Genomic DNA, 13,580 nt, shown 5'->3' with positions numbered 1-13,580 from the left:
CAGTTTTCAAGTCAGGTATCAGTTTGTCATGTGCACCTTTCTTTAGTTCTTCTTTTCTTTCCTACAGGAGGCTCGTTATAAATAGTCAGGGATTCTTTCAGGAGTTTCTTTTATTTTGAACACATTCATATATATGTATCAGTGGAACAAAGGCATAACCAGTGCTTGTGTACCACTTGTGGCCATCAAAACATAACCAGACCTGCATTTAACAGGCTACATATATTTTAATGTCCTTATAAATTGTCTTCAGTTGATTTTGAAGATGGTCAGAGGTTGAGATACCAAGTAACTGTTTTGAGAACAGTATTCCAAGAAACAGCAGCTGGCAAAGATGATACAATAGTTTAATAACCTGTGGTATGTCACTGCAGAGTGGATATAATTTTAAAAAATAATATGTAGCTCACAATGCTTGGGTGTTATTGACAGATGAGTGACTGTAGAACCAAGTTGCAGCCAGTTAACTCCATCTTCCATGTGTTCAGCTAAGCTCATTTGAAGTCTAGTAGCTACTTTTAATTGTTGTTCATTAACCTTTGAATTTTGGCCCCCCCGAATAACAGGTGGAATCTACTGTGACTAACGTTTTGGGAACTAGAGCAGAGTGAGATGTGCTGACATGGGAATAAGATACTGTAAGGCCCAGCAGCCTCGGCTGATGACTGAATTTCAGCTTTTAGCCGAGGGTGGGTTTTTTGTTTATTTGTCCAGGAGAAGAGGGAATACTGAAGAAATTGTGCATTATTACAACAGTGAACAGTTGGCTGCCATTCATATCAAGAGACAAAGAAAGTCATACCTAATGACTAAAACAGACAGCAGGTTGCAAATTTGGACTTCATGATGCATTCCAGCCAGAAGGATGAAAGGCAGGAAATACCTTACATGTGCTGCCTTTGGGAAACAAGAGAAGATATGGAGTTCAAGCATAGCTGTGCTACATTTGCTGATAAATATTTTCTAATAGTGGGCTTTTTCCTTTTTCTTTCCCTTTTTTTCCCTGAGCAGTGGGATGATCACACACCCTTGCAGCCAGCTGCTCAGCATAGGTCACTGTCTGCAAGAAGGATGGGCCCATCAGCGCAGCCGAGCGTGGCTGTTCATCACCCAGCACGTGCAGAGGTGGCCTTGGAAGTGACCTTGAGCACCGTACCAGCAGCACTTGGCCAAGGGAGTAATAATGTCCATCCCTTATCTCCAGGCAAAATCCAACAGGCTGCTGCAGACAGGGATGGCTCTGGAGCAGTTTGTAACTGCTTGAGTTTGAGAGCGTCTAAATTCAATTTAGTGAAACCACTGCTGTGTTTGAAACTCCTGGTGTTATTAGGGCTGACAGAGCCCCCAGTCTGTATTCCTTTGCACTCTTGCAAAAATAAGATGGCAGACTTAAGGGGGTGTTATTTTTTCCTTTATCAAAATCTGGGCAAGTCACTGGAAAAATGGTAATGAAAACAGTGAAATTGTGGGGGTTTTCTTAGTAAATCCTGAAAATCTGTGAAAAATGGCAACTTTATAGTTGCTATCCGAGCACACCATAATAGAGCAAATGACATTATGTGGTTCCTAATATTTTGGCTGCTCCTACTAAAATGACAAGTTATCATTGGCTGCTTTAGGTTACTGAGGAGCAGGATCCTTGTTCCAAACAGTTGTCATTTTAAAATGGAAAGAACAGAAGTGAAGGAATAAGTTTTATATAATCAGTGGATTTCTCTTTCTCATCGCTTTAATTACTTCATTGTGGTGAGAATGAGGAAGATTTTGTATATAATCATAGTAAAAAATCAGCCATTCTAGGTCAGGAAAAATATGTGCTGAAGTTCAGTCCTGTTTCAGCAGAAACCAATAACCAAATTCAGAATAACTTCAGCATTATGGGTTAGGGGATGCTATCCCTGGGTTAGAGTGCAATAAAAATCTACCGGCAGCCCAGAGAGCCAGCCGAAAAATACTTTCAGAAGTCTGTATTTCCTGTGCATAATGAATTCTCAAAACGTCTTGTGGTCCAACAAGGTAAAAATTAGGTTGTTGGTATCCAGCTGCAAGTTATTGGTGTGAGGGAATGACATGGATCAACAAGTCTGCTTACACATCCATATTTCTGGACTTTAAAGAGCTAGTGACAAGGTAATTCTTTGATCGAATCAGTATGTTATGGGACTGCTATCCAAATAACACCAACGTCATAGTTGGTCATATTGTCAGCATATGAGTGATCCGCCGTCAAATTGCGTCTGAAAGCAACAAAACCACAATTTCCCAGAAAAAAGTTGCATTTGCAAGTTCAGTGGAGAAAAACCTGCTGATGATAACACATTGTGGTCAAGTTGTTCAAAATGGCTAAGTAACTTCTGCCAGATAAATGCACGCTGAATGTATTCTGCAAAAACTAAGCGTGAGCTTGGCTGGCAGAGCACAGCTCTACTCAGACATGCTTATTCTGCAAATGGACTCTGGGAACTGTTCTTGAAATTCCAACTCAATTGGAATTCAAACTCTTATTGCTTTGAGCAACACCACGAGTTTACTGAGTTAGTGAATAAGATTGGTTGCTTTAATTTGAGCCTTTCAGAAAGCAAATTAGAAAAAAACTTAGATCAATAACATCGAAAATGTCCATTTATGTATTATTATACTTTGGTCTGCTTGCATTTTTCTCCATAATCATATTGTAATAAACATTTTCCACTGAAAGTATAAAGTGAACAACCCTTTTATTTTTCCAGGCCTATGAAGCTGAACTGAATAACATTTACATAAATCAGAAAGTGTTGATGGTTGTGTTTCCATGCATTGGGGCCATCCATGGAGGAATTTATGAGGCAGTTTGCATGTATGAGGTAAGAAAATGGTCATTAATAGATCTTAAAGCATTTTAGGAGACTTAGACCTTAGCAGTGTATGTCATGTTCAACCAATAATTGGAAGTGACTCAAGTCTATTAATAACAAATCTAGGTAGGCTTGACATTTCTATTAAGTGCCCTTAGAATAAAGGTCACCTCAAACAGGTTTCACTGTTCTCCAGATTTTCCCTGATACTTTTCAGATATGGGTGCATGTAAAATACTACATATTATCCTTTGTTTAGTGTCACTAGTGCCACACCATTCAGGAAGTGCATTTGGCTTGTCCTGGGGCTAAAAAAAGCCTGAACTGTACTTGACACTCTTTCTTGTTACAGAGTCTTGCATGCATGCTTCTCTCTAGAAAATGGTTAATGTTACTGGTCTGTCTTATCATTATTGCCATTTTTCTATTTTTAACTTGTCTTTTTTAGCATGCTGTAATTTATGTTAGAATTTAGTGTGTCCTGTGTTCTTGACTCTAGATACTGCTCCTTGAAAATACAGATTTGCTGAAAAACAATACTATTTGAAAAGTAAACAGCTTCCTTTATTCTCAGACTAACATGAAAAACAATCTCTCAAAACAATTTGATTCAGAGTTCTCAAAGGAACATGTTTAAAAATGAATGGGAAGACATTTGTCTTTGTAATGGATAGTGTATTTTTAGGTAATATAAATTTTATAGGAGTCATAAAGTTTTATGAATTTTAACAAATATCCTTCTCAGAATAACTTGGATCTTACTGTCAGTGTGTTATCTGGGAAAAGGTCGCCAGATCTGTTCCTAAAAGCAAGGAATTTGCAAGTGGGAGGTTACATAGGCTTGGGAAGAGAGTTAAAAATTGATTCCTGTTTGCTAGTCCCATAAGCTGCAAGTTGCCAAACGTGAGCCTGAATTCATAGCTGAATTCCAGGAAAAACTGTCCCTGCAATTGCTGTGTGTCCGTGTCCTACATGCTGGCTGGCACCCAGCCCCCAGGTGTGCCTGCACTGAGCTCAACATCCTCCAGTCACCTTGAGGTGCATTGATTAATTTAATTCCAGTATAGCCAGGGACACAAACCATATTGTAATTACTGCTTCAAACCGCATTACCTTTATGGATCCAGCTTGCAGTAGGATCCTGTGCAGTGATGCAAGATCTGTTCCAGCAGAAACTGGAAAGCAATGAGTTTTACAGTTCTTTTTCTCCTGTTCACTTTAAACTGCTGACATGGTGCTAAATTCAGTATACTGAAGGTGTTTCCATGTGTCACTTCTAATAGGATACAGGTGTCAGACAATTTGAGATTATTTCAAACCTAATTTTCTTAGAGTGAAGATACAAACAGTTATGCCAGAAGCAGATGTTGGGCCTTTCTCACCCCTCTGAATGTGGTTTGGCATCCATCCAGACTGAGTCTATGGGGAAATAGAGAAAATTATGTTTAATTTTGGCTTGCTTGGTTTCCTCCTTCAAAATCTACATGAGTGTGTAATAAAAAAAACAAGCCCATCCCTTTTCCCTCTGCTTTACACAGGGACTGAGTATCTTGTTGCAAACAGATTGAGTACAGGCAGGTTGGGACATGAAAGCTTTTCCATCTCCAGACTATCGTTTTGTAGCCCAAAATCTGCCGTAAAATACTATTTTTTCCTTTTTGCCCTCTTACCCATGTCTCTGCCACTTGCTTTTCTAGGGCACTGATGCTGAACTAACAGCTGGGAAGCAGAGGGGTGGCAAGGACCACACCTAAACCATTGACTCAGGGTCCTGCCTCTGGCCCATCTCCACTGGCCTCCCTGGGGGTGGTCACTGGGGCTCAGGAGAGAAGCCCTAAAAGAATCTTCTGTCCCTCTGCCTTCCAGCTGCTTCCATTTTCCCCTGGCTTGAAGTAAAATCTCAGCTGTACAATAGATACAAGAACTTGATTGCTTGCTGGCACTGGCCTGTCCTGAGGACAGTAGGAATTCTCCATCAGGAACTTCAGTGAGTTCATCAGAACTCATGTGGGTGTCAGAAAAATGGAGATTATAATCCTGATGTTACAAACTTAGAAAAGAACACCCGTACTCCAAGGTTTGCAGTGCGAATTTTGGGTTCTGCTGCTCAAATACCACTTTCTGCAACTGCTTTTAGTAAATGAATCTTGTGACTTTACATGCCATGTGTGCTACAACTGTATTTAAAGCCAAATTACCAAAAAATGCTCCAGTTGAACAGCGTTTTTTTAAATAATTATTTATTGGTCATTCAAATGCTGCTGAACAAGAAATCTTTTAAGAGTGAAGAGCCCCACGTGAACACTCAAGTGAAAGAGCAACATATCTATGTCCTCCAGGCCTACGTGCCAGAGGAAGAAGGGCACAGAGTCCTTCCACATACAGTGAGGACTCCACAGATTGACAGATACAGAGGGAGAAATGAGCAGATGGTGGACAGGAGGCATGAAGGCCACAGCTCATCTGCATGGAGCTGGTCCACATTGCACCAGGAAGGTTCCTGGGTCGGCTCCCTGCCGAGGCCACTGGCGGAGGTGAGGGAATGTGATCAATAGGAGGCATCAAGTGTTGGCTTGGGAATCAAAGGCAAAACTGTGGAAATGCCATTCTGCAAATGGGGTTTCAGTGCACTGCCAGGAAGTTCTCTAGAGGCATTTGAAGACCAACCCAGTAACAGGAAATTAATCAGAAGCGTTTTTGAGTGGATCCGTGGCTGGTGAGTGCTGCTGGGGCTATTTATACCACTGAACTACAGCAATTTACCTTGCTAAGGAGACGCTCAGATGTCCCATATTAGCCTCTGCCAGAACAAGTGACCTTTCTGCACAGTACATTAAGAACAAAGAGATGGAACTTCCCATTTTCCAAGCATGGTCCAAAAAAACCTCTGTGCTCTTGTTAAACCAGCTGCATTGAAGAGGAGTGATTAGAACAGGCCTTTTCTTTTTTTTAGCCTGCACCTGTCTCTCGTTCCACAGCTGAGGACACATTGAAATCTACTTCCCTCCAGACCTGATTATGTAAGAGCTTCAGGTGGTAATTAAATTCATCATTATTTACATCTATTTCCACTTAAACACCTGAAAGCCAACAGTTGCTGGAGCTTGCAGTAATGAGTCACCTGTAAGAGAAAAAAAAAAAAAATCTCCCCCATTTCTCCATCCCCAAATGGGTGAGATTCTTCTTGGTTTTCATTCTCATGGAAGTCAAGGCCTTACACAGGAGGGTGGATCATTTTTGAGCAGCCTTGTGTGTCAGTCTTTTGAGAAGATGACAGCTTCTCTCCTAGATGGGAAAAAAGATTCCCTGACTATTCTAGCAAGAAATACACAGGAAGGAACTGTGCCAAATTGCTGCGGGAAAGACGTAAGTGTGATTATATTTTTTTCTGAGGAATTTAAGACATTTTTAGGGAAAAACCTAGGTTCAGCATTGTCCCTGGAGAAATGGGACCAGTCATTTTTCCTCCTGGCATATCCGTTTATTGAAAATATGTTTAAAATCCACGGAGTGCCATGAGGTATTCCACTTATTCCATGTAAATGAGCAGTGGCATTTTTAATGAATGGGTTTCATTTAAAGTATCTCTCTTCTTTCATAGGAATAATTTTTTTATTCTTGATTATTTTGCTCAGATAATTCTTACCTGTTGATCTCACACACCTTTGAAGCTGAAGTTTCTCTATATTCCCTCAGTTGCTCTTCCCCTATGAACATGCACGGTCCCAGCAGTCTGATTTCTGGCACAGTGACACAGGAGAGCTAATGGCTCCAAAATTGTCATTATTGCCATTTTTTTTTTAAATCCAACTCTCTTGAATATTTCTGCCATTAAAATGTGATGGATGCTGATAAATTACTGGCACTGTACAAGCAAATTATTCATTGTACAGTAAGTCAGACGTGCCAAATAATCTGTATTTCTGGAGAAGAAAAGAAAGCACAGTAGAATTTGAATTGTTTTGTGACAAAGTGCTGTATGGGACTGAGGCAAGACAACATGGTGCTCACTGAAAATTAGTAACCAAAACCATGCATAGCACTAAAACATATCAAAACAGGGGAATAATAATGTGTTATACAAAATACTGCTTCATCCTCACCCAAAGTGTCACACACAACAGGTTTTATCACATGGTAGTTATGTGGGAGGTTCTAAAATATACTAATTTTCACAGGGACTTACAGCTATTTCTTTGCTAGATTAATTCTACTTTTGTCACTGCCTGAAATAGGAATAAAAACAGCTTTTTTAGGACAAATGCATTTAATGTAAACAATACCCCCAAAATGTGTTGCTACAGAATTAAAATCAAACTAAACAAGAAATTTAGGAAACTGTGTTAAATAATTTTTAGAGAAATTTTAGAAAGAGGCAAGATTTAGTGAGAATTTTTTTTGCCCCCTAAAAATAATTATCAATGTATTTATCTTCTATAAATGTAAGACACTTGTAAGATTTTTTTTTTTTTAATTTCAAGGCTGTACTGGAACTTTATGTAGTTAGATTTCAATTGCATGATAGAAAATGACCACTTTTGGCATTCTAATCAGGCGGTGAATAAATTCCCTAAAAACTAGGGCTATGAACCAGAAAATGTTATTTATTAATTTTGTTTATGGTTATTTAATTTCCATTATAATACTTTAAAGCTGTTTGAATCTGCATTTCCATCATATGTGAGTTAATGTAGCATATTTTGCAAAAATAATCAAGGCCTGGTAATACAGATCACTACAGAGCCTGTAATTAAATCTTTGATGAGAGTTTCAAAGTGATTTTTAAATGGGCACATGGTATAAAAAGTGCTTTACAAAAGGTTTACTTGTGTCATCATGACTTCCCAAATATTCCTCTGGCATTGTCCAACAAGTATAATCTCCATTCAAATTCAAAATGGAAGTGTTTCTAATTAAGTAATTGCCTTGTAAATAAATGTTGTCTGTAGGTAGGGAAAACAATTAATTTTCACACCAGTTTTCCTGTGTAAGTGATAATAAGGATACATTTTACTGATGTCAACAAGCCCCCAGCCCACCTGCCCCTCTGACAGCAGAAAAATGAGGTGTAAAGATGTGTTGTTGGTTTTTTTTTTTTCCTGGAATCATTTCCTTGTAATTGAATTCCATGTTCAAGACAGGCTTTCAGTGCCTCCTTTTACAAGATTGGATCTCTAGGTTTGCAGCGTTAAGCAGGCTGCCTGCAGGCAATTAGAGACCTCAGGGCTTTCAGAGTCTAGTCACTAAAATATGTTACAGCTCTAGTCATTGTTCAACAATCCCAGTCTCTTACAGCTGTGAAACACTCCCATCATCAAGTAGGTCTCTGGGACTCCCTCAGGAACAGCAGGCTCTAGATATCCAGCTGCTAGGAACAAAAATAAATCTCTTTGAAGGCTTATTTGCCATCACATTGTGTGAGGACTTAGAAAGGCTGAAGCATTTTAATCATTAATCTTCATTCATCAAATCTTGTCATTCTTAACAAAACTCCAAAATAGTTTCAGCTGTGAGCTGGATGTCGATGACACCAAAGTCTGTACATAGGTATCAATTTTGTGGTTAAGATGTGCCACACACGAGAAGTGCCTGTTGCCATCAGAACAGTTCCTGCCCATGCAGAGACACCAGGGAGCATTTCAGAACTGATTATTATTTATGCTCTTGACTGTCACAGAGCGATAATATGATTAAAAAAAAAAAAAAAAAGGAAAATCTGGGTGTATTTAAAACATTCTTTGACCTCTTCCTTGTTAGCTCTTAAAAACATTTGATACGTCTTACAGGTGAGCTCTTAATGACTTAAAAGCTTTTAGACTGGCAAGTATTTCCAACATATTTCATTAGACTGGTTTTCCTTACACATCTTATAAGCCATGTTTTGCTTCTCCCAGCCTTCCACCCTTCTGGAGCAACCCAGAGAGCACCAATGCTGCACTTGTGCCATTGGACTGGACTGTGCAGTCAGCAGAAAGAAAGGTTACTGCATGTGGGAAACACACCCTGTCTCCATGTGCACAAATATCTGAAGTGAGCACTTCAAAGGAGCAGCAGTTTATTGCTGGCCAAGCACACGAATATTGCAGGAACACCCTCGTTGTTCTCTTCTAGGAGACAAACTCCCCCAGACTTCAGGAGAACTTTGTTTCAGCACTTCTCTGTCAGAGGCACAAAAAGCCCTCAAATTCTGTAGGGAGAAGAACCTTATCCCACTTCAGAGACAAGATAACTTTCGGAGGTGCAGAGGTTAGATTGTCTTCCCAAGTGGATACAGCATGGGAATGAGGAATAAAAAGTCCTAGCCCAAGAGTTATTTTGGAGGGGTTTTACTCTCTTTTGAAGCATGAGCCAAAGCCCCTTGTAGACTCCTGTGGAAATGTTCTCATTAATATCAGTTTTTGATGTTTTGGGGGGTTTGGATCTGTTTGATGAAGGAGAGAATAATGTTGACATTGCTATAAAATGGTAAAAATATTTTGATCTGCTCCCGTATTTTAATATATTTTTTTAAGCTGTGTGGTTTTGACTATGGTTTTATTTGTGCCCATTGCTGCAAGAAGGGAAGCCCAGGCAGTGCTTTATGAAAAGTGATGAGGAGACTCCTGCAGTAGCCCTGCTGACCTCACCTTTTTTCTCAGTGCAATTTCTCATTACATTTCCTGTAACTTCTGATATTTTTGTTTAAATATTCCCTCCCAGAGAATATTTTTACTCTTATCCTTAGTTCCAAGGGCTTTCTGTCTGATTTATCTTTTATTTTCAGGACTCAATGAAGCAGAAAAACAACGTTAGTCTTTGGTGGCCGGGGAAAAGAAGGAGAGCTTGTGGAGGTGGTCTCTAGATGATCTGGCCCTGACGGAAGCAATCTCCTTCCACAAGGAGGGAGCAAAGGGCTGGCAAGTGCAGGTAAAGCTGCCTGCACTCCATGTGCTAAGAAATCACCCACACACATTCCAGCTTTAGCAGTGCTCAAGTAATGGCTATTACTGCTCCAGGGAGGAAATAATTAAAGCCATTTCTTGACTCTGACAGTTTGATACTGGTGGTTTTCAATAGCAAATTACCAACATCTGTACAGCAAAATTCAGCTACTGCAGCAATTATTCAGCAGGGCTAACCACAGAGGTGCTAGAAATTTTTCATTTTCTAGCTGTCCCCTCATTAGACGTGACCAGCAGTTGAGACCTAAGCTGCACACAATGGCAAACTGCATCTCTGGCATTAGAAATGTAAACAAAACCATATGGAAAGCTGAATATCCCATGAAAACCCCAGTGGCAAATGCATCAAAGCCAGAAAATGAAAGACTGGAAAGACATCTGAATGGCTTTCTTAATTATGTAACAATTTCAAGTTTCCAGAGCAATTCAGAAGTAAAATCTATGCAATTCATTCAGTTCCACAAAAATCAGGGTTTTTCATTCCCACATACTGTTACAACTGTTTTGCATAGTAAACACAAAGAGCGTGACTGTACAAGCTGCAAACTCACATCTATAACCTGTAGCAAGCAGCACAGCACTGCAGATTTTCATTGCTGGTGAAAAAAAGGGTAGCAAAAAGGCTAAATAAGCTCTGTACATCCCTAACTTGAATATTTCTTTTTAAGCATTAGCTAGAAAAGGTAATACAAATCTGAGCAGGAAGGAGAGCTGAGATGAAATGTTTCTAGGAGAAAACTGATTTGGGATTGGTAATAAAAATACTGCCTTATTTCACTGCTTATGTTGTAACAACATGTTTGTCAGGGTTTCATGTTATAATCCTCTAGTCAGGGACTTATTGATGTAGAAAACTTTAGTTTGTAAATTGGCACTCTGTCTTCAGCTCTGTTTCACTGTTATTTAAGCTGCAGGACCCAATCAAGGCATAGTATAGTTCGGTGTAAAAGTATACACTAATTTTAAATGAGAGCTTCAGACTTCAGCAGTCTTTGGGGTGGCATGGTGGGGGATAAAAAATAGCCTGTGCACCTATCAGGTGATAAGTGAGAGACTTTAAATTAGATTATAGTCTTCATGGCCCTCATCAGCTAATTCGGCTGTAGCAAAAAAATCACCTCTAGATATGGGACAATTAAACCCTTGCTTCCCTTTTGAGAAGAGAGAAAAATGCCTGAAGTCCTAGGAAATCAGAGCAAGTTTCCCAGAGTTAGATCAATTTAAATTAGATAATAATATGCAAGTACCAGTCAACTTAATAATGCATTTGTTTGTACACAGTTATATTTTGAAGTTGATAAGGAAGATCTTATTGTAATGGTATTTATCATAACTATCACACAGCAATTTCCAGTCCTCATTGCAAGCAGTGCATTGTGCAAGCCATGGTCAGATTTAACCGGTGTCCATCAGCCAAGTCCTCCTTCTAAACTTCAGGAAATATAGGTCACGATGTTTTTTGTGGTAGTACAAAATACCAGTGCTACACAGAGGAACTAAATGCAAACTAAATAGACTGGGAAATATTTGTACAGTTTTGAAAAGGAAGGGATTCTCCTCTGTATTCAGTCAGATGCACATTCTAGAGGAGGAAATAGCTCAGTGAATATTTTCTTTTCACTCTTAATCTTCATTTGTCCTGAATGTGGACAGGCCAAGCCAGGCTATTATATTCACATCAGCAATGCCTTGAGACACTGTGATGACTTAGTGCAGTGAGACCCACATGGATCAGTATTGATTTGCCACTTACTTTAAGGCTCCTTAATTAAAACGAACGGGATGGCACAGCTTCCAGGCAAATCCACAGTGCTGTGATTTATGAGTGTGCTTGGGAGATGGTGGGAAGGACATGGTGAAACAGTTCTCTTTACTCTGCAGTCGAGATCTTTTTCATGTAAGGTTAAATTAAAGAGTTTAAAAAGAGGAACTGAATGAGTGCAATAAATAAACTAAAAGGACTGTTTTGTCATTATCTAGGCTGGTGGAGAGGACTTCTGGCTATTTTCCGGGGTACCTGACTGTCTTATGACATATTGGTATCATCCAGGGCATCCAACAGCTCTCCAATGTTAATGATAAAAGAGAATTACTTCCCTGTGACTGGGGTTGGAGGGAGCACAAGCAGCACCACTGTTTTGTCAGGTTGGTCTTCTGTGTTTCTGCTGAATGTATTTAGTTCCACAAATATATCAAATTATAGTTAGTTATTTACAGGATCTGGGGGAATCCACAAAGATAATTTGAAGTGGGGTTTTTCCCCTAGAAATCTATATAATCCTTTCCTTATTTTTACCTGCCTCTCAATGCTTGGGGAGCAGTAATTTATTTTTGATCAGACTGGTTTGGGCAACAAGTTGTATTTTATCTGACAGCCTTGTGTATTGTGTGTTTGTTTGACCAGAGCCGTATGTGAGATACAGAGAATACAACTCACTGTGTCACTAACGAAACCCTGGGGCTTTGCACCTCCAGATGTTTCTGTTTCTCAATGGCCAACGAGGAGAAAAAGTAAGGGAAGTCTCACAGATTGGAATGCCATAAGGAATTGGTTCTCATCTGCTCATATTTACACAAAAATAAATATCGAGAATTATGCCTTTAAAAGTTCAAGCCTTTGAATTGTGCTTAGCAGACATAAGTCAAGAAGTCACTTGCAACACAACTGGGTTTGTTTTTTATCAGCACTTTCAATATCCTGAATCTCGGCTTGCTATTGCAAACAGTTTGGTGAGGGAGCAGCTGAAATGCCAGAGGACAATGTATTGCTCTCTGAGGGGAAAGTCTTGGACATTGTTAAGATAAAGGCAAGAATAGTTTAGAGAAGTGTGATTTAGGCAATGAATTGGGTTTTTTTATATTTCTCACAGCAAGAAACAAGCCTTAGAAAATATTTTTTTTACATCTGATGCTAGAAGAAACCAAGCTTTCATCATTGTCTTGGTTTGAAAGACGGGTGTCTGCCAAGAGAGGTTGAACCCTCCCTTAGAACAGAGAATGTGATTTTTCCCCTCCCTCCGAATTATTTAATTTTGAAAATCAAGGGCTTTCAGGCATAGGTATGGGAAAAAGGAATATCAGTTCTTTACTAGTATCTATAAACAAGCAATAACAATAATAGCAACCACAACTAGAACCAGAAAACCAATAGCAGATGACTTGTGAGCTGCTGAGCCTTTTCCCGTGTGGTGCAATCACGGTTGCAAGCAGCAGGGGCGCTGTTGAGCTCCCGGCCGGGCAGGGCAGGTGCGATGACTGCCGAGCGGCTGCAGGTGGCGCTGTGGCACAGGGTCAGGTCAGCCTCAGGCAGCTGTAATGGCGGACAGCTGAGAAAGCGCGGAGGGCAGCGAAGCAGCTCGGAGCGGCAAAAAGCAGGGCAGCAGGGGCAGGACCCGGCTCTCTCCCCGGCCAGCCAGCGAGGCAGCAAGGATTTCTGCAGTCACAGCAGACGCCGCGGTCTCATGCGGCAGAGGGCGGGGGCAGGAAGCAGAGGCAGCCAGACTCTCCCAGCAGCAGCTGCGAGAAAACGCAGCCTGGGGAAACGTGCACTTCCCAGTGGGGAGAAAGGTTGAATCAAAGCTCACCCAGCCAAGAGAGAAGAGAAACAGGGCACAGTTGGATTTCCTCTGGTCGCAGCCGAACCACGAGAGAGGGACTTCCAAGGGCCGGCTCTTCCCTTACCGTGCCCTGCCCAAGCACACCTTTTGTCTTTTACAAAAGACTTGATGGCTCTAAAACACCCAACTATTTGTTGCTTAGTAACAGTGATGGAGAAAAATTCCAAGGCCTTCCCCAAACTCCGACA

The 13,580-nt window shown here is 40.4% G+C and overlaps 1 long non-coding RNA gene across 2 annotated transcripts; it reads left to right on the top strand.

The window, feature by feature from the left end:
- Positions 1–1,015: 1,015 nt before the first annotated feature.
- LOC146437811 (uncharacterized) lies at positions 1,016–12,554 on the top strand. 2 transcript variants are annotated; one of them, XR_014851552.1, is made up of 6 exons: positions 1,016–1,125; positions 2,730–2,843; positions 5,788–5,870; positions 9,598–9,740; positions 11,756–11,920; positions 12,461–12,554. It is a non-coding gene; the product is annotated as an uncharacterized LOC146437811 (long non-coding RNA). The 2 variants fall into 2 exon arrangements; XR_014851551.1 differs by lacking the exons at positions 1,016–1,125; positions 2,730–2,843; positions 5,788–5,870 and adding an exon at positions 5,957–6,200.
- Positions 12,555–13,580: the final 1,026 nt, after the last annotated feature.

This window comes from Lichenostomus cassidix, chromosome 4, assembly GCF_008360975.1.
Source record: "Lichenostomus cassidix isolate B80296 chromosome 4, HeHo_3.0, whole genome shotgun sequence".
NCBI lineage: Eukaryota > Metazoa > Chordata > Aves > Passeriformes > Meliphagidae > Lichenostomus > Lichenostomus cassidix.
This window is presented reverse-complemented; position numbering and strand designations above follow the sequence as displayed.